We start from the raw sequence: 21879 nt of genomic DNA on the forward strand, positions 1-21879 counted from the left end.
ACAAACACCCCTAGCTGTGTGGAGTGTGACATGCTTCGGAGAGAGCTGAATAGGAACCTGGTAATGTGTTCTTTACGTCCACAAGGAAAAGGGGCGAAACGACACTTGACCGAGAATGGAAAAAGCAGATGGCACGAAATTTGGAGGATACGAGTTTGCCATGCGGTTTCTTCCACACTGTTTGGCAGTCCGGTTAATAGTGCCCCAGTTTTAACTGATAATTATTAATCAATCGTGAATGAACCGTATTATGAATGACAACTTGTCGTCCCTCAAATAAATATAGAGACCGTCCTCACTGGCGTCGATCACGGTTAAGGTTGTTTCATGACACCTATCCTTCAGTAACGAAGTTACACTTCTCTATCGCCCTCCATAACGTTTCTTTTCCAGTGAGAAATGGACCATGAATAGACCATAATATCGAGACCGGAGTATGGCCCGATGATTAAATTAAACGGGAAGCAAAATGCTGCAGCACCTTAGCACCGGTGCTACAAGTACAAGTGCCTGATCATTGGATATCAGGGCAGGACAAAGGACAAGACGTTTCCAAACGGGAATATCAGTGCTTGCAAGTGTGGCTAGTGAAAGAAAGAAAAATCGCAGGACGGTTATGACTGTGTAACGCGAATTTCACCGACAGCACCGTTGGCATTGGGCCGTCATTTTAACCGTCCAATTATAGTCGAAGCAGTGCATGGCAAGACAACTGCAGCGCTGTGTGATCATTCTTGAACGACAAGGGATTGCACACCGAGCAACTGTTCCCAAATGGGTTCTCTGGATTGCTTAGTGAACCCCTTCGTGGCTCCCCGGCTTTCGCTTGCCTCTGACGCCTCTTTGCCTTAGGCGGCACGTACTGCAGGGTCTTGTCGCTGAGTCCACTTTGCCTCTGCTTCGGCGGCACGCACAGGAGGGTTTCCGCGGCTATGTTGTTTTGCCTCAGCTTCTGCAGCACACACGTTGGGATCCTGGCGGCGCACTCTCTTGTTTGCGGCCTCGGCTGCACGACGAGCTGGGTCTTGCGAGGTCTGCGCTTCCGTTCGCGTTGCCGTGCCTGCCGCAAAAGCTCGTGCGTCATCAGGATCCGGTACCTCCATGACGTCTGAAGCAGAATTACTAATGGCGAATTCGCTTGGTCAAAATGTGCCTAAACGGCCGAGCGCTCGGAAATTGCTAGCTTTCTGCCCGCGCTGTGTCACGTGACAGTTGCCACCCGAACATGATTGGCAAGAATCTAGCTGTGTTAGTCGCTTGGATCACGCTAGGGGCATCGCGGTCGCTCGTCTCCGGGTTTCGTCGTCTGTTAACCCACGTGAACTTCGACGTGCGGGCCAGTGCGGGCGCTCGCAACCCTCACAGTCCGGATGTGACGAAACCGGATATAGTTGGGCAATTCGCTGCTCGGTCGTATCGAGACCGGGCGAAAAAAGCGCTACCTGTCAAATTGCGGGCGCTCGGAAAGCGCCACGCAAACATGCGAGGTTGCTGCGCTTTGACCAAGCGAACATGACTGTTCGGGATCTAACTAAAAAAGCTGCCACGAAATGACCACCACAACTCGCCATATGGGTATGGTGGGCTTTTTTTACTGAAGCACCATGCTAACATTGTCCTAGTCGTCGTTTTCCCGCTTGTCCTTCTGAGGACGACGACGACGACGCCATCTCGGGAAACGATGCACTAACAGTTGTCACTCTAAAAAATGGGGGGGGGGGGTGCTGACAGACTTGTAGGTAACGCGTTACAAGTAGTTGCGTTACTAGCAATCAATTACTTTTGAGTAATTTAGCGATAGTCGATTAGTTTTGCAAGTAATTTTTTAAGTAATCTAATTACAATTTAGGGTATTCGAGTACCGGGTAATCGATTACGTTTGGTCTAAAAGCTCATTCAGTGTCGAAACCTACCCACGGGATCGATCATCGTAGTCTTTCCTGTCAGTCCTTGTATTGACCATTGTAACAGCATTTCGCACGTGCATTTTCAGTGCCACGAGGGCACACTAATATCTTCCCAGCGCAACCTACTGTATGTACAATTGGCCACGCTTCGGCTGTAGTGAGTCACTTGGAAATCGAAAGCTCGAATGGATCTCGACCAACCCCTTGAGGCTGCGCAGAATACTGATTGAAGATGAAGCCTGAGCTTGGGCGAATACGGAGGGGCAAAAGACAAATTCCAAGTAGATCAAGCAGCTTTTATGCCTCCGTGTTTGCCCAAGCTCGTGCTTCATCTTCACTGGATTTCGTCCACCAACTTGCCTGTATCTATGGCATCTTAGCAGAATACTGAGTTTGTAGTTGCCAATGTTCTTCCGCTTCGACACTACCCGATGTCTGCGGGTTCTCCCGATTTATCGCCACATCACCATGCCGTTTAATGCATGATGTGTTTACCCAAAGAAAAGCTCCTATCCTGTTCAGAGGCGATTAATTCCAATTTTGAAAGCCATGGTATGTGTAACTTAATCGATTTCTTCCAGCCCTTCGACTTATTATTATGTACAGCAGCGGTCAGGGTAACGCGTTAATTTTTTTGCCGTTACTTGATTACATTTCTAGCCGCGTAACTTGTAACGGCAAAAAAAAAAGTCCTTTTGCCACAATAAGAGGAATAGCAACGGCAGTCACTTACCTTTTTCGGGCAACGTGTACAACTCGGGATGCAGGCATAACAAATCGCATTGTTTTAAGCACACATGGTAAGAGACATCTGGACAGATTCCGTCATCTCTTTATTCTGTATTGCCCAGCCACTTGAGGACCCCTCATTTGATTTGCGAACTACTTCGAAAGATGCATGGAAGGACCCGAAAACAAAAAATCTGTCAGGAGGAGTAGAAATTAGGACTAGAAGCCCTGGGATGTCCCGGAATTCGCACAAAAAGTATGACAGCAGCGCACAATTACGGTGCGCTAGAGTGCTTTAAATCTCGCGGGTCAGTGAAAGCTCCTTCACTCGGACTCCCAGTATACGACGTCATGATGGTCACCCAACAGTGAAAAACGCGTCTTCTTCTTTCTTTTTGCGGTTGCATTTCGCGCCGCTCCTCTCGCGGCTCGACTAGTCATTCTTGTTAGCAGACGATTCCCGACAGCCAATGAAAAGCGCTGACTGATTTGATGTCACCATCACCCGCCACGAGTAGCATGGGTGCGACCGCCGCCGCTACGCGCATTCTTGTAAACGAATTTTCTCGAGAAATTCGAATCTAAAAAAATAAATAGATAACAATGATAATAATAATTTGCGTGACGGTTCCCGAAGGTAGTATGTTCATATTACGCGATAAAAAAGAAGTTCCAAGTGTCTCCCAAGCTCCTTGAACTCATTTCACTTCGTTCTCGTGTCACTTATGTAATGTCTTACGTACCAGTGGTGAAACATGTTATGTCATCGCCATGATATACAGGGTGTCCCGTGAGAAAGTGTCATTGAATTTCTAAAAATAGGTTTTACTTAAGAAAATTATGGAACTACTTGGAATACACACATAGAGACTCTTGCCACAGATTGAGGCAGTTTGCATTCGCGTCACGCATTAATTAAGCGAATTTTCCTAAATGAACTCGAAAATTAGCCAAGGTAACGTTTTTCTTGATGAATTCGGAAGCCAATGGCCATAGCACACGATTGCAATCGAAATCACGGGTTTTTTCAGAAGGTTTCTAAAAAAATTTACAGTCGGAAACCCGTCCCCGTGCGAGGCGCGCTCGCTGATGTTTATGTTTGCGGAACTTTTCGCTCCATCCAAATACCCTCCCTCCTATGCGAGCAAGGACATAATCACGTCTTCCGCTCTTATCAACGTGCATGCTGTCAATTCCCAGCCACTGACAACGTCGGTTACCGTGCTAATGCCCTCGATGGCCGTTTCCAATTTGTCTCGATAAAGGCAGAGCCAGCACTTACGCAAACACAAATTTCATCGAGCACGCCTCGCCAAGTGCCGGCTTTGCGGCTATAATTTTTTTTTTAGAAATCTTCGGAAAAAAACAGTGATTTCGATTGGGATAGTGTGCTATGACCATGGGCTTCCAAATTCGTCAAGAAAAACATTATTTTTGTTTGGCTAATTTTAGAGTTCAATTAGCAAAATTAGCTTAATTATTGCGTGACGCGAATGCCTCAATCAGCCTCAATCTGTGGCGAAAGTCTCTGTGTGTGTATTCCAAGTAGTTTCATAATTTTCTTAAGTAAAACCTATTTTTAGAAATTTAATGACACTTTCTCACCGGACACCCTGTATTTGCTGTTGCTGTACTGCATGATGTAAAAAAAGAAAACATAAAAAAAACAGAGTTTGGGCAAAAAAGAAGAACGGACGATGGACGGACGACTTGTGTGTCGTGCGTTCTTTTTTTTTTTTTTTTTGTTTTGCACGTACCCAGGTTTCTCAGTTTCTTTTTTTCTTTTTTTTTTCTTTTTTTTTGAGGTCCTCCACGTGCTCGCCTATGCTATTTTATCAAATACCTGTACTGTCACCGCGATGAGACTTTATAAGAAAGAAGAAAAAACAGACGTCCGATTTCTATGTAGATTTAATCACGTTCTTAACGCTGACCGTTTTACTCCACGAGAACTCAACAAGAATAAAGACTACTCTTTGTCTATGGGTTCAGAACATTGTATGCGGTGATCATTCGTAGCCCCCTTCAGATGTAAACTGACGCATGCTGACGCGGCAGTGGTTCAGTAATGTACGCAAACACTGTCATGACTTTGGGGGAGTTCATCAAGGAAACGAGTTGTGGAAAACCGACTGCAGGTGCCCAGCTCCTGAACGATCACGCGCCAGTGCACATGGAAGGAATAGCGCGGGTTGCCATCCGGCAATGTTGCCTTTAGCAGCTAAACCGCGCAGCCACCAACCTGACCCGACTCCTTCGGATTATTTTCCTTTCAAATCAGAAAGATGCTCGTGCGCAGAGTTTTCAAGCGGATAAAATCGATTCCCCCCCCCCCCCCAACATGTGGATGAAGTTTATTCAGCTCTCAGGGGAGCGTATTGAAAATATTTTCTTTTCTTATCTCTAATCCGTTTCTTCACTTTCTTTATATACATATATATTGTTTTTTTTTTTCGCCACGGGCGACAGAGTTACTGAACGTGGCGTAGCCCGACTAAAGAACGGAAAATAAAGGCGAAATACGCATACGAAATGAGCAGCTGCTGTTTATTCTGTTTCCATTCCGTTTCAAAGCGTCGGGTTTTGTGTAGTTTCCCTTTCTTTTCTTAATAACGCGTCCTGGAGTAGTCAGTCCCGAGTGGCTCGAGACTAACACCTCCATTCTTTTCTTTTAAAAATCAATCAATCAGCAGCTGCTTCCCTCCCCTTTTTTTCTTTTTTTGCTTGTTGTAGCTTTTCAACGTCCCGCAGTAGATGATTCTGCGCAGATAAAAATAAGTATCTTGGTGTACCTTAGGTTTATAATAAGTATCAATCTTTAGTACGGAGCTCTATGGGGATCTACGACCCTTTTGCTCCCCATCTCACCATCGTTTCTTTATGTATGTGTGTTTGCTCCCATAATGTCCACAATGGCAGTCTAATACGCTTGTGAAACGTGTAGTCTTAACCGCGGTTATGCTTAACGGCCGTTACCCGACCAAACAGCAGTTATCGTGAACAACGGTTTGTTTTTGTCACACGGCACTCTGTGACATTTTAGCAGTGACGACGTGATTGTGACACAAGGGCCAGGTACATTTTGATTACGCTGTATATCATGAAAAGGAAAAAGGCATAATGGTAACTAAAAAAGCTTAACGATCATTAAATATACGGTACGGCATGGGCATGATTATTTGCGGGAAATGTCATTACACATGTATTGACGTCGGGCAATCGGAATCGCGAAACCGAAGTCGCCAAGCTCGATTTCCCATAACAGCGGTTCGGTCGGCCGTGTGACTGCGGCGAACCGCGGATAGCGCTGCCCGTCGTGACAAGGGTATTACACACTCTCCAGCGTGGTGGCAGATAGTCGGATGCGGAAATCCACCTTTTGATATAGAAATCACACCTGCTCGTATACATACCGAAACAGGACTTCACGCGTAACGTGCTCACTGCCAACCAGCACCCTCGGATTGACGTTGTTGTGTCCGTCGTGAGGCGAGTTTGCGCCCGGGGCAGGGCATATCTGAAGCCCCCCCCCCCTTTCCCTCACTGCCGTCAGAAGCCTTGTAAACAAAGAAGAAAAAAACGCCCCTTTACACTGTCGAGACCGTAAATTCAAATTTTCTTCATTCCTACTTTATACTGTCCAACCAACCTGCCAGGACTTGCCTGCGGCGCCCTCTCTGGCGAGGGCGCCCGGGGCGGCTGCCCCTGTCGCTACGGGTCTACCTCTGCACATTGGAAACGGGGGGGGGGGGACGTATTCTTTGAAACACTTTACATATAGGCAACCTGTTACAGAAATGGCGTTCTCATTGGAGCGTGTTATGCTATGAAGTTGCATTCTGCACACTGCACTCTTCTCGCGACTAAGGTAACATTTCTTTGAGACTGCGAGACTTATTCGCATGCCCGCTAGCTTGTTGGCATTCGGCTGTCATGCTCAGCACTCTACTTGCCCCATACCTCGGTAATAAAAGTTAAGGCACCGTTGTCACGGTGTTGAGAAAGTCATGGTCACATGGTCCATAGCTATCCTGCAGTTGTCTAGCCCTTTCTGCCGTGGTGTACTAAAAAAAACACACACATTGACTACTTGCTGTTTCTGGATGCGCCATCTGTATATGCTGCTGTAGACGTAGAAAACTTCTCGTCTACGAGAGCATAAAAATGGGCTCGAAGGACTTGGGAACCTGATCTCTTCTTTCCAGAAGGTTCGGAAGGCTTACGAAGGTCCCCAGGCAGTACCCCAATGTGGGTCCAAGGCTGGACAGATAAAGGCTGTCTCGGATTCCCAATGTTGGTCCAATTTTACAATTGCAACCTTGCACAAGCAAGGTCTTATATTGGCAGCAGATATTCAGCTCCAGTATGCCAATGAAATTAAAGGGACACTGGCTTAACGTAACAAAGTAACAACTTTACTAACACGCTTCGACGACCATACGGGCATCATCATCAGACAAGACAAACAATCAGCAAACCATCCGGGGATCGCCGTTAAAGCTTCAAAATTCCTTTGTAGCACTAGGGGGGAGGCCCCTTGTGGCTGTTAAATGTGTTATCTTCGGCAAGAATGTGCCGTGATTCAATGGACTCCCTTACTCCCCATCTGTGTTCACGTGCCAAGGTATAGTTGAATCATGAAAATTGAAGGAATGTCCTGTTTTTAGTACATCTTCCACTCATTCTGTGCGATGATTATCGGCCGGGGGCTTTGCAATCTGTTGTTGGTGTTCCTTCAGACGGGTAGCAGCGGTTTTCAGCCAATATTCGTTGGTCGACGGCTAGATGTCGACCATATTGCCCACTTTCATCCAATATTATTTGTTGTAGGGCTATATGTAGACCATATTGCCCAGTTGCATCTAGTATTATTTGGTCGACGGCATTATGTAGACCATATTACCAGTTTTCAGCCAATATTCGTTGATCCGTGGCTATATGTAGACCATATCGCCCATTTTCATCCAATATTGTTCGGGCACCGGCAATATGTTGACCATATTTCCAACTTTCATGGAATATTGTTTGACTGACGGCTATATGTAAACAATATTGTGAGTTTCAACATTCTATGGTCGACGGCTCTATGTACATCACATTGCCCACTTTGAGCCAATGTTATTTGGTCACCGGCTATATTCGGACCGCATTGCCCGCTTCCATCCGATATGGTTTACTCCTCGGCTATATGTAGACCACACTTCCAGTGACGAGCGAACATTGACCGATTAATGGCTGCCTTGGACCAACATTCCCATGCAGCAACGATTATTGGAAGAATAATGGTGAACGTGGTCCTATAGTGTGTTTCAGTTAAATCCCCGGGCTAAATAATTCGCGAACCGGTGCAACAATCGAATAACTTTCTTTTTTACAAGTATCTGTTCGACACCGCCTACAACCTGCGCAATGTGTGAATGAGGTGGAGCCGCTCATTATTTAAATAAAAATTCAAATGAGTTTCGTGAAAAAACATAACTTCTAAAGCAGGGCAGGGCATTAAAATGGGTACTACCCCTTTTGGGACAGTGGACACCCTTTAGAGAAAAATTTGCCAACGAACCGGCTCATTTGTTGCAGTAATTAATTGGTTTTGGTTTACATATTTTTGTCGCCGCTGGTCGCGGTGAAGCGCAATGTATTACGTCATTTGCACTTCGCCGCTAATCGCTTCGCCGCTCTGCTGGTACATATTGGTACCGGCAGAGACAGGGAAAGCTTCCTCCGCTGTTGCGTTCTTCGCTACGAAGCGTGTGGGACTCTGGCGTGTCCTCTGCGCTACTCGATAGAAGTCGCTTTCGGGGCGGCATCGAATTTTCCTGAGGAGCGGACAAGAACCAATCAACAATCTCCAGAGAAACCAAGACTTCATGTTTTCGGCAGCGCGTTTGGGCAAAGACTGTTGATCATATCATGTCATATCATAAACCATATCGAATAAATCCTGACTACAGCAAGTTATAAAGCTGTGGACATGACAAAACTAGCTTTTAAGTGTTATAATACTACATATAATATATATGTATTATAATAACATATACATAAATATATACATAATAAATACATATGTATATAATAATAGAGCGTTATAATGCTCTATATCTTGTATTGGGAATATTGGGCCAATATGCTCAATAATGAGCCAGTATTGGCTGAATGTTGGGAATACAGGTCCAATATTGGAAAAGTGTTCCCAATGTGCAGCCAATATTGGGCCAAGATGCTGTGCTGCTTGGGAATATTCCTTTGCTGCCCTGTGTGCTCTCCTTCCTCGGTCGAGTGTTAGCGTATTTATTTTTACGTATATACATTTACATAATGGTAATGCGCAGAGATGTGACGACTACTGAAGGATCCGGGTTCTCCAATATCTTACTTAGGCTCCAATGATGATGATAATGAGGTAAGAGAAAAAAAAAGAGAGATGTGAGCCCGCTAACCACGGGACAAGCTACTCCAGATCCGGTAGGAAAAAATAGAAAAGTAACGCTGTGCACTCTGACAATAAATCACAGGCCATTCGCCCAGCACTATCACGACATCAAAGGTTCGGCCACCAAGATGGTCCAGGGATCTCACAATTTGCAAATGGGCAGTGTGAAACCGCACACATTCGGGAAGAATATGTTCCGAATCTTCACGCACACCACATCTTGAACACAACGACGAAGGTCGAGCACCTAACTTGAACAGAAATACGATGGCCAATTGAGTCGAAGACTGTCAAGCAAAGTTTTGAGCGACCGGGACATCCGCGGAAGGATCCGGTAACAAAATGTACGGGTCGATTCTGTGTAGCAGCGACGTCGGCAATGTGGTAAGGTTCCAATGTTGTATACCGATATGTATTCTGCTCTGAAGGAAGGCAAACACTCCAAAACCCAACATCTCAGATAACTCCCAATGGTGACCCTGGTATTTCTTTTATCATTACTATTATTGCTTGTCTATACTTCGACGTCTCTCCCTACGGTGTCCCGAACGCTCATCGACGCTCGGTCGACAACGCGCCAAAACAAAACTCTATATTTTGTTTCCTCATGTAAATGCTTGACTGCCTCATTCTTAGCGTTGTTACAGGTGCTATGGATTTGCCACGCCACGCGGCATGCCCTAACGCCATACGCGCGCACATAATTAAATTCCTTTCGCCCGCGTCACAACGTGTCTGTATACACATCAGGGCTACAAAGTATCGGATGTCCCTGGGAACATTGTTTCTTGCTGGCAGAGTGAAGTCGGGTGGAAAGGAGGAGAAGATACATTGAAGATGAATATCGACTGGAATCCCAGCTATGTGGGGAAAAACAATAGTTCAGACCGACGAAGCTAAGAAAGGAGGAGGAGCACAACAGAGGAGGAAAGGAGCGGGAGCTAAGAAAGAAGCGTCGGAAAAGAACCGGTGTCTTTTATATTACAGTTATTACATCCTTCACGGCATAACTCGCTCAGTGTAAGCCAGTGTAGAGGAACACCCCCTCCTCTGCATTTGGTGACCCGGACAACGAACACCTGAGTCCGGTGTACAATTCGGCTCCTTACCATCCAAAATTTCACAACGACCCATATCATCGGGCAGCAACATCCGCGAGTTTCTTGTATGATCTTGATGTGTTTTGAATGAGTCAACAGAAACGCATCAGAAACTAAACGTGTAATGTGATTCCACATTACGTTCCTATCAGGAACTCCATTGAGTTTTGACATTAATTTTTCTCATGAAAAAAATTCCATATTTTTTCTGCAGAGTTTTTAATGGATGAAATCATCAGGACATACCACTCGTGCTGTTCACATATATGCTTGAACTGACCGTTAATATGCTTTTATGCTAATAATGGAGCCAGTGCGGTGAAATTTACCATGTCTCAAACCAGCCGCAGATACCAGGAGAGGGAGGGGCGATAACGTAAGTTTATACATGGGATTTTCCGCTGTCCCCTCCCCCACTACGCGCTCCGACGAGGAAACCGCCCCACCCCCTTCAAAAAGAAAAAGAAAGAGAGAGATAAAGCCAGTCTCTGGGTCCGACCTTGGCTAGTGCTACTTTTTTCGTGCTACTAGAATTTACAAGAACAGTCTAAGAAAGAAGCTGCGCTCTCGTACGGGGCAGCTGCAAGACGTCTTTGTCTTCTGTCCTTAGCTGAATACACGAGCTGCTCGCGCCATACGTATTTGGGTCTAGCAGATGGCAACCCTTGTTTGATGCAGAATTCACTGCGGTCAAAAACAAAATAATGGTCTCCACAGTGCTCCGTTAACCATTCACCCGAACTAACATTAGTCAGCCGTTGTCAAACCTCTGCTGGCACTGACCCCTCGGGTAATCTGACAATATACTACTGCCAACTAAGTCACAAGTCTCGTGAGGCGTAGAAAAATCGCAGGAAAGTAAGTCTTCGCTCCTCCGTCGAACATGGAAGTTCGAACATATCATCATCTTTGTCGAATTCGCCAACACTTCTGTCACTCTTGCAAGGCTTGTGTGTCTGCGTTCACAACGAACCTTTAGTTGTTGCTTGAGTTTGTAGTTTGTGTTTTGTTCTAATCGGTACAGTACAAACACCATTATAATGACACTGCTTGTATCTTCTCATATTTGTCATTTTACCAGCAACATGCAAAACACATTACAAGAAACAACACACAATAGCGACTTTGCTATTAGCGGGCTTCAGTTGTCAAAGCCATACAGTTTTTATTTTACAGCTTTGAAGCATATTTCGGCGCATGAAAAATAGGTAGAAATGAGAAGAGGGAAAGTAGTCGGGTAAAAGATCACGAAATTCGCACAACACGGGTAATTTGTTATCTTCATCTTACGCACATTTCGACATCCAACGCATTTACTGATAATTAAAGTGCATAATTAGTTATAAATTAAATTTTTAGGCTACAACATGTTTAATTATTATTATTATTATTATTACTACATTAGTGCCAATAGTAAGATGCTGATATTATATGAATTATAAAAGGCACTGACTTGTAGCGCCCCCTTGCTCTTTCGGAAAATGCCACTGTTTCCCCGGCCTGTGTTTCCTTGTGGTAGGTCTGCCGTTGTTGCACGTGTGTTTCTACGCTTCATTTTTCCTCTATAATTTATTGATTTTACGCGACCTGCGCGGGTTACTTGTGTCATTTTGGAGGAAGGAACCGCTGGCTATAATCGAACTGCTCGAATATGGTAAGTGTTCATACTGCTGAAAGCAAGTTATGAAACGAAGGCATGCGAGATACGCTAAACTGGGTGCACGAGGCGACACGGAGGAAGCGTTAAAAGAAACGAAAGCCACGAAAAGCCCGCTGAGCAGCCTTTGAAAAGACCAAAGGTACGTTTTGCACCACTGTGTCGTAATTGCACGAAAACATAGTTGAGCTTTCTTCGTGTGATGCTACGGTGTGTTCCTGTTTCGTTTATTTTACAGCATGCTCGCATAATTCCTGATGTACAGGTTGGGACAAAAGTTTACGGAACACGCGAGCAGCGTACTTTTTCTTCGGTGCGACACCCTAGCGGCTGCAGGAAGCGGGTGAGTTCACTGTTTCGGAAGGGTGGAAGGGTACGCTGTTAGCGACACACAGCGGTAGCTTCCACTTCCCAAACAACCAGGCAATACCAGAACTACCGCTGTGTCTCTGGCATCGCACGCTTGCACCCCTCCGAAGCAGTGAACTCACCCGCTTCCGCCAGCCGCTAGGGTGTCGTACCGACGAAAAAATACGCCGCTCGCGTGTTCCGTAAACTTTTGTCCCAACCTGTAGCATAATTTCTGTGCTAGAGATAATTTGACATGGAATGTTGTTTAATGCCTCATGTCTCCGGATAAGCGAGACATGACTACATTCTTATGCTTCACGTTCGATGTCTACCAGATATTTATCTCCTGATTTTTCAGACTGCGTTGGTATGCTCCGGAAGCCAGGAAAATTACGAAGAGCCTCGAGTCGTCTAAGGGGTGGCAACGGCCGGGAGGCTGAAAAGGTAATGTGTCTCATTTTGAATATCGCCTATTAGGAGATATGCAAAATAGCGCCATCTGTCGAGTGCGCTGCTCCCGACCGTCATGGCTAAGGCAGATCTCTCACGAGCTGCAGCGCGGCTTGAGGGGGTTCCGCTAAAGAAGAACGTCCGCAATTTTTCGGCGGAATGTACGAATGACAAACTGTTCAGAACTCTAGTCTCAGCAGCAGAAATAGTCCTACCGTTTCGCGGTCGATTCCATTTTCAGCGAGATCTCACACGGCATTTATCATCGACGTTCGGCATTTGCATTACTTTGTTTTCTGCAATACTTCACTTTTTAGTTTTAGCTGCTATTGCGATCGTAAGATTAAATGAGATACTGGTCTTATAAAAGGGAATATTTTGATGCAGGAGCTTTTCATACCATTTGCCGCACTGTGCCGAGCAATCTCTTCCTTAATGTTTTGAGATTCTGGTAACCGCGCCACGGTTGTAGTGCTGCTGCATTTGGTAGTTGTGATATATAATTAGACGATATAGTACTAGGTTCCAGATTTAGATGTTGGAAGGTATCTGGTTCTATCTTTGCTGCTTGCTCTCCTTAAGCCACGACTTGACCCGTTTGTCGAGCATGTGACTTCATGGCCAACATTTATTTATGTTATTTAATAAATAAATATTTGATCAACACAAATGCCATGATTCTGAACTTGCAATAAGAGCGGTTTTATCCTACGTAGTTCAACTACAAGAAGTGATCTTCCTTAACACACACACAAACACAAATAAGATTTAAAAGCAAGTATTCATAGATGATGTCCTATTCTCGCGTTCTGGCCTATTTAGTGGCTCGACTAATTTCTTTTCTTACTTTCCCTTGTGCACGAGAAACTGGAACACAGTAGAGAACACATGTCGAGACCGAAAATTATTGTGCACATGCTTATTTGGAGTTAGGATGTACCTCAAGAGAGCGCACTAGGTGCACATGCAAAACAATATTCGAATCTATCAAATTTGACAATTCACCTGCGGGTTATGATATAATTCACCATAAGTTCAGTGATTTTACAAAAAGAGTCAAATCAGGATCACTCATATCACATTATGGGTCTGCCTATCAGGTTCTGCATCAGTGGTGCATAAACGAGAGGCAAGTAAGTGACTGCACACTCGTATTAATTCTGAATGATCGAGAATGTTAAGCTTTACTCTTTAATCTTTAGTCTGGTCCGATAGTAGCCTCAACTACAGGATACTATTTCAGGTATTTTCTTCATGTCATTTTCTTCCTAGTGCTCAGTTACAGCGATTCATGAATACGCACGCTTTTGTCGTTTTATTCCTCTCTGCTAGTACAGCTTCGCGCAGCAGTGCGGTGACACCTTCATCATTAATAAATAACATTGCGTTTTGTACTTCAGAGTTTCGACATACGCAGTCCTTTTCACGACAAAAAGTTGTGGTAATCAGACGATTCTTTCGTTCTAAGCAGAACGAAAAGCTTGCAGTGTCGTTTACACTATGCTGCCGGCTGCTGCCTTGCTGCACAACAAACTTTTACTAACGCAGTGGTACATGAGGCGCTTACACATAGGATGACAACAGAAGCCCTCTTCAACTGCCACTATTCTATTCAATCAAACTTACTCAGGGGCAACGCAAACCGTGTACACGGAACAGCGGGGCAATGCTTTCCAAGCATCGCCTCGACGAAAATGGCGCGAGCGCGTTTTCGCTAACGGGCAAGAGAGGGCGCTTCATTTCGCATATCTCTTATTGGGTTTGGTTAGACGCTGCTTTACTGACACTGTTCATCAACAATGCATGCTTTGAGGAAGTAAGGCTGTACCGCCATCACATGGGGATCTCAACGTCATCAAGCACATTGTCTTTATCACTGGCCAATTTCGTGCTGCCATACCGTGCTTTACAAATGTCTTCAGTGTAAGAAAGCAGTTGAAACGGCTGCCTGTGGGTGCTGTTATAATATTAGTCTAGAAATTATTAGGTATACACTGACGTAATGTTGCTTGAGCTTTTATTTTGTGAGAACCAGCATTTCCATATTTCGACTCTGCGAAGCGGTTGAGAAATTTCAAGGAATGACCTTATCGTCAACAAAGCATACAGCTCAAGATTCGTTGTCAACATTTTGCGGAAGAAATATAGCTTCGCTGGTGTCTACACGTCTTCCGCCTTTACAGATATTGCAATTTCACTGCTGTTGGTTTTGTTTTGTTTTTTATACGTGAATCGCTGTATAGGGGAGCTAATATATGGAGCCATTTTTCGCTTCATCTTTGACTAAAGGTGTAGCAACCATAGGTAGTGTTTGTGCACCACCCCATAGATCCCTTAGTCCCGAGTCCCTAAGTTATTTCAGTAACATACATCACTTTTATGGTTCCAAATTTCCAATCTTTACTGGCAGAGTGAATGTGAAGAAATTAGTGTCGCGACTAAGTGGGAATATCCTGAAGTTGTAATGCAAATGTGTATGCTAATTATTTTTTACTTATTTATTCGCTGTAGTGGTGATTATCAGTGTAGGTGCTCTTGCCGAAAAAGCAATTTTAGGCAGATCGTACTGCAAAGGTTATATAACCTGTTCTCTGTTTAAGAACTCAGGTAAATGGTCAAATGCGAATAAATTGCTCTGAAGGTTATGTGAAAGATGCTATGAGTCCAACACGGGTCAGTGCGCTAACCGGTAGGTGGTAATGGTGGATTGGGGTATTGCACAGAACACATTTGTCTGAAATCATAACTCGTTGTGAACAACAGTGTGTAAAATATTCACCTGCTGCAAGATTGCAAGGGCAGCTGACCATTTCCAATATTGTTGTTCACACGTGCTGTGTATGCTGAAATCGTGATTTTACTGATGGTTCCGCATGCTACCTTTTCAGGTCAGGTGCTGAAAATATGAAAAATGATTTGAGAAAAATATGTAGTGCTTTACAAGCAATTATGAAAGTGTTCAAGAGCACTGATATTATCACCAATTTACACACTGTATTGTTCCCTTTGCTCACAGTTTCAACTTCGATTTTTTTTAAATATTTATTTATTCACATTCAGCACAATACAATGTGGGTCGGCTCTGTGCAAAAAGCTGCATATGCAAGCTTGACACGGCACAGGGCCCCCTTGTGGACAGTGACAGTCATAAATATATAGAAAAATGGCTCTTAAGTATACTACGTACAATCAAATTCTGAGTATAGCACAGGGACACTAATGGGTGAAGCAAAGCAAGTACATACATGGGAAAAACTTATGCATAATATACGTTATTATTTATTATCAGTTACTAAACACAAGTCTCTGGATTTCTCGTGTGGTATCGCTAGAGACTATGTTGCATCGATTTAACAACGTAGGCGCTTGTACAGATATTTTTTGGTCGCCATATTTCGTTCTAGTACGAGGGACTGCCCAGTCGTCTCTATGACGCACCACGACATTTGATGCTGACTGATGTAGTTTAAGTAAGTCAAGAAAGTAAGTATTATTTGTTCGTAATGCATTCCTGTATGCAATCAGGAAGCGATATCGATAAACCATCTGGACAGGAACGATATTATATTTAACAAAAAGTGGTTGCACCGACTCCAAAGGTAACGATCTGTGTATAGCTCTTATGGCTTTCTTTTGCAATAAGTATAAAGAGTCCAAATGTGTGTGTGCTGCCGTGCCCCAGACTAGGCAACAGTAGTTTAGATATGTGTGAAATAAGGCATTGTAGATGGTTAGTTTAATTTTGGCAGGTAAGATGTATCGGTTTCGATTCAAGATGCCCGCAACTTTGGACACTTTACTAACTATATATTCTATATGTCCATCCCATAGCAAATTACTTTGTAGATGAATACCAAGTATCTTCTGGCTTTTAACCAGCTCAATCGTATCAGTTCCTATTTTCAAATCTGAGTTAACAGTAATACGCTTATTTTTAGGTATGAAGATCATTGCTTTAGTTTTCTGTGTATTAGTTTTCAGACAATTGTTCCTGGTCCATGCATGAATACCATCTAAATCCTTGTTTGCCAATGTGATGAGATTTTGGGCATTCGTCCCTGAACAGAGTAAAGTTATGTCATCTGCGTATGCAACCAATTTGGTGTACTTACATGCATGAGCAATGTCGTTCATATACACATTGAACAGCAGCGGTCCCAAAATGCTGCCTTGAGGAATGCCGGCCGTAATTGCAATGGAATTCGAAATCATGCCCTCTGATACCACGCTCTGAACAACAACAACAACTAAACCAAACAACCCAACAACTAAATCATGCTCCACGCTCTGACTTCTATGGGACAAATAGCATCTTAATAGCGCTAAAGGTATCCCTCGGACGCCGTAACTATCCAATTTATGTAATAGCATATTGTGATTTAGCATGTCAAATGCTTTGCTTAGGTCAAGAAAAATACCGAGCGTGATTTGCCTGCATTCAAAGTCATGGAGAATTTGTTCTTTAATTGTTAGCAGTGCTGTTTCTGTTGACCTCGACTTCCTAAATCCGTGTTGTATATCACTTAAAATGTTATGTTTATCGAAGAAACAGGATACTCTATGATGTATTATGGACTCCAAGCCTTTTGACATAACCGGCAATATAGAAATTGGCCGGTAATTAGATAAATTGTTTCGGTCGCCTCCTTTAAAAACAGCTACAACCTTTGCAATCTTCATACTGGATGGAAATGTGCCCGTGATAAAGGATAGATTAAATATGTGACTCAAACATGGGGCGATTAAATCAATCACATGTTTGACAGGTAGTATTTGAATTCCATGAATATCACAACTCTGAGTTTTTCAAATTTAAAAATACTGATTTAACTTCCTCCTCATTTGTAGGAGTGAAATACAAAGAATTAGTTGGCACTCCGTGCCGTACGTCATAGAGACATGGCTGTGCCATCCTACGACCAATACTGGTGAAATGATAATTGAACGTGTCCACCAGTTCTTTGCCTTTTATTACGCGATCGTCAACTGTCAGTTCACCAATCGTTTCCTTGTTTCTGGGACGGTTCATTATGTAATTTATATTTCGCCAAATTCTGCGCGAGTCACCCACTAAATGGTCATTGAACATCGAATCATAATATGACATTTTTGTTTGGCAGATATGTTTGTTTACCATGTTTCTGCACTTTTTATAAGTATCATAATCGTCTTTTTGGCGAGATTTAATAAAGTTACGAAATAACCTATTTCGTTTAGAAATCAGGGTTATCAATTCACGTGTCATCCACGGTTTCCGTGCTTTCCTATGACATTTTTTTGTTATAATTGGGAAACGGGCAGAATACGCACATGAAAAGATTCTTAAGAAATTATCAAAGGCCTCATTCACATCGGAAGTTTCATATACTGAGGCCCATGTGGTCTTCAATAAAAGCTGTCTGAACTTATCAAGTCCCATTTGAGAAATAGGTTGTACGGTAAATTAGGTTCGTTCTCTTTTGTTGTTATTACAGATATTAGCGTTTTTCGTAAACATGAATATTGGGAGATGGTCTCCAACGTCAGCTGCAATAACACCATTAGAGTTCTCTGTTCTATCCGCGTTCGTGATAAATAAGTCTATTAGGCTTGCTGACGTGCTTGTTACGCGAGTTGGATGCAAGATGACGTTCTCACAGTGGTTAGAGTCCAGTGTCATTGTGAGCCTCCGTTGTAAATTGCTTCTTTCCATCATATTTATATTAAAATCTCCTCCCAAATATAACTGATAATTATATTCATTAATGAAGGACAAGTACTCATCAAAAAAGCAAAGAAATTCATTGACATCTCCATGCGGAGGGCGGTATAGTGTCGAGAAAAACTTTTGGCCGGATCGCACAGTAATAATCTCGAAATCAATCGTACATTTTGTGTATTCGCTTACTAATAGAACATTCCAATGGTTCGTTATCAGTATAGCTACTCCACCTCCTCGACCATATACACGATTCAGGTAAAAAGAGTTATATCCATCCAAATCAAACTTATCTCCATCGTGCTGACACCATGTCTCAGAAAACATGATACAATCAAAATTAATTCCTACATCATGGAACAGAAGATTAAGTATATCATGCTTATTCTGTATAGACTGAACATTAGCATGGAAACATTTAATATACTCATTGTCAGGTAATCTACTACGGACACAATCGATGGAAACAACTGAGTCAACAATCATATACAAAGAGTGTTGTTGCTGCTGCCGACTTGTTTATACAATCCGTGCTAGATCCTCATCACATTTTATTTCTACAGCAACACTAGTTTCATCTTTACGGACAAATATTTTTCCGTTACCAATCCAGCCATATTTCTAGCCTTGTTGCCTTCGTTTTGATATGGCTTTACCCAATAGAATTTTCAGCGCCGGGCAAAGGTGTTCATTTATGAAAACGGGCTCGTTTGACTGGATGCCCAGGTCGCTACAGATAATTCGCTTTTTTTTTGCCTTATCGAGCACTGCATCACGCTTTACTCTTCGCTGAAATTGTACAATAATGTTGCTGGATGATGTCCTTGTAGAAACTCTATGGCACACGGCCACATCAGAAGGTTCAATTGGCTCTCCTATAGTTTCACCAATACGATGGATAATATCGTGGAGATTTTCGCTTGGTGCAGGCTTAATGCCTTTCACTTCAATGTTCACATTACCGGAATACTGCTGAAGCTGTATTATTTGCTTATTCTGATGTTTAATCTGCTCGTCCATCGCGATGAATCTTACTCGCAGTTCCTCATTTTCTGTTTTCGTTTTTTCAACTTCGTTCGCCATTAAGTCGCATCGCGACTTCATTTCTTCCACCATGTTGCTCATAAATTCCACACTCCCTTTTAGTTCACGCATTTCTTTGCGTATTTCGCGCTCGAGGGTGTCCTTGATATCTTTGCATTCTTTTTTGATTTCTTTACGAAGCTCTTCACATATTTTGCTGATATCTTTAGCAGACATCGACATTTGAGACGTGGATGCCATGAAAAATCCTATCACAAAGGTGACAAAAGTGACACATTCACAGCAACGAGGGCAGTGGCAGTGACATTGGGAAATGTGTTAAAGACTCCTGATACACACCTGTAATGATAAGACGCAGTTCAGTACAAGAAGAAAGCAGGTTGTGCTGTTTCGTCAGCTGCCACTGCCGCAATGGTCTAGAAGGCTTCTGTAGTCTTCTTAAGTAGGTGCTGCCGTGATGACGATTCCGTTACGTAGTCGTACACCAATCGTACGCCAATCGTACGACGATTCGCTGGAAACACGTGGCCGACGCGAAGATGCCCTTGTGTTTTGATAAGATATTTCTGTAATGATAAGACGCAGTTCAGTACAAGAAGAAAGCAGGTTGTGCTGTTTCGTCAGCTGCCACTGCCGCAATGGTCTAGAAGGCTAAGAAGGCTATGAAGAATTGAAATAGGAATAGCAGGGAAACAGCTAGCTGACATTATTTATTGTCGGAAATTAAGCTCGGAGTCCGAGCTTAATTTCATTTGAGAAAGTGGCTGTGTTATATTTGGTGGCCAAAATAGGTTACAGTGGGCCACGTGCGCGCCATGTGTTTTTGATACCCTTGTTCTACTATATTAGAGTCCTTGCTTGTGATGTGTTGCAGTAAGTTTTTGTACTATGGTACTTATCAATTTGCAACTTTTCGTTGTTTTACAGACTGTGTGTGTAGCAAGTTCGACACCACCGTTATTCACTGAAGAACAATATGTCCTCGATGGTGTCAAGAGAGCTCAAATAAATGTTCTGTGGTGGTATATTTTTCCCGTCTTATTATTCCCGTGTTAGTATCCACGCGAACCTCAATCACTCAACCGCAAGCGCAACTCCGCGTCTGAGGGGGGGGGGGGGAGTGATATGGCGGCCCGTGGGCGACGATTAAGACGTGCCTCTGCTGCCGCGCGCCACTGCGCCTGTAGCCTGTTCTACCGGCACCGTCCTAGCGTCAGGACTCGTGTAGAGGAACACGGAGGAGGAGGAGGAGGAGTGTCGTTAGGAGGAACCCGAGAGGTCTGCCTGCCTGATTAGGCGGCATGTTTCTCGGGAAGAGAAAGGTGGTGGAGAGGAGGAGAGGAAAGGGTGAAGTGGAAGACCGAGCGGAATCCGCTCGGGGGGAGGATAGCTGCGTCCATGGGCCGACTTCAGGGGAACTGTGCCGGCATACGCCTATTACACATCTGAGGGAAACCCAGGAAAAACCCCAGACGGCACAGCCGGCCCGCGGATTCGAACCGCGGACCTCCCAGTCTCCAAGCGCACGCGTTACCGCTGCGCCACCGGAGCTGGTGTAGAGGAACACCACCTCCTCTACACCAGCATTCAGAAACTTATCGTTTTGTCTCCTGATTTGCTGAGAATGAGGGCCGTACGCCAATTCTGTAGCACTACAGTTTCCTTAGAGTACAGTACAGTTCCCTTAGAAGTCGGCCCAGGACGCACATACCCCAGGGCGTTAGTTGTGACGTTGTCCACATCTGTGAGGCCGACAACGGCCACCATCACCACCACCATCTGTAACACTTTGCGTGCACTTGAAGCCGCACCGGCAGTGCTGTGTGAGGCTTTCCCTGGGTTTTCGGGCAGATTTTCCAGATGAATGTTGGCGCCGTTCCCCCTGAAATCGGCCCAGTAAGTATACTGCCTCCCGTTCCCCACTCCTTCCTGCTGTACTCTCTCTCTATTTGTCCAGGTCTGTATGCCACTGACAGCCACAGTTGCTTCGCGGCACGGCGCTGACGCGGAATTAAAAAAAAAACAAAAGCGACTTGGGTTGCACATACGTGTGTTCGGAAGACATGCACAGTTCATCTCCGGCGTACACACCAAGGCGGAACAACAGTGAGCTTTAGTGCATCGTACGCTATCGTCTTTGCGTACGTAAGGGATATCGTGGTGGTTCTGTGCACTGCGCGATTCTCTCTATGCTTTGCACGTGCGCAGAACCACCAACGCTATCGCCTTTGCGTACGTAAGGGATAGCGTGGTGGTTCTCTTTCTGTTAAGAGCGTGCACAGAACCATCAACGCTATCCCTTACGTACGCAAAGGCGATCGCGTAAGATGTTCTAAAGCTCCGTAATATCTTAGCAATCACTTGTAACGAATAACCAGCTTTTGCAAGGATCCTGCATTCACGCTAAGCATAAAGAATTGTTAGTTGGTGTTACAGGTTGGATGTGGCCCTCTTAGGTGACGTCCCAGTGTTCCTTCAAGCAGAGCCTTTCATTGTGCAGAAAACGGAGA

At 44.1% G+C, this 21879-nt stretch overlaps 1 long non-coding RNA gene across 2 annotated transcripts in view; it reads right to left on the minus strand.

The window, feature by feature from the left end:
- LOC135385473 (uncharacterized) overlaps positions 1-19764 on the minus strand; it is a 43775-nt gene extending 24011 nt beyond the window's left edge. For both annotated transcript variants that reach the window (XR_010420427.1, XR_010420428.1), the window contains exons 1-2: positions 19709-19764; positions 15407-15523 (exon numbers count right to left, since the gene is read on the minus strand). This is a non-coding gene — a long non-coding RNA (uncharacterized LOC135385473). The remainder of the gene's footprint in view (positions 1-15406; positions 15524-19708) is intronic.
- Positions 19765-21879: the final 2115 nt, after the last annotated feature.

The sequence above is a fragment of the Ornithodoros turicata genome, chromosome 2 (genome assembly GCF_037126465.1).
Source record: "Ornithodoros turicata isolate Travis chromosome 2, ASM3712646v1, whole genome shotgun sequence".
NCBI classification, from domain to species: domain Eukaryota; kingdom Metazoa; phylum Arthropoda; class Arachnida; order Ixodida; family Argasidae; genus Ornithodoros; species Ornithodoros turicata.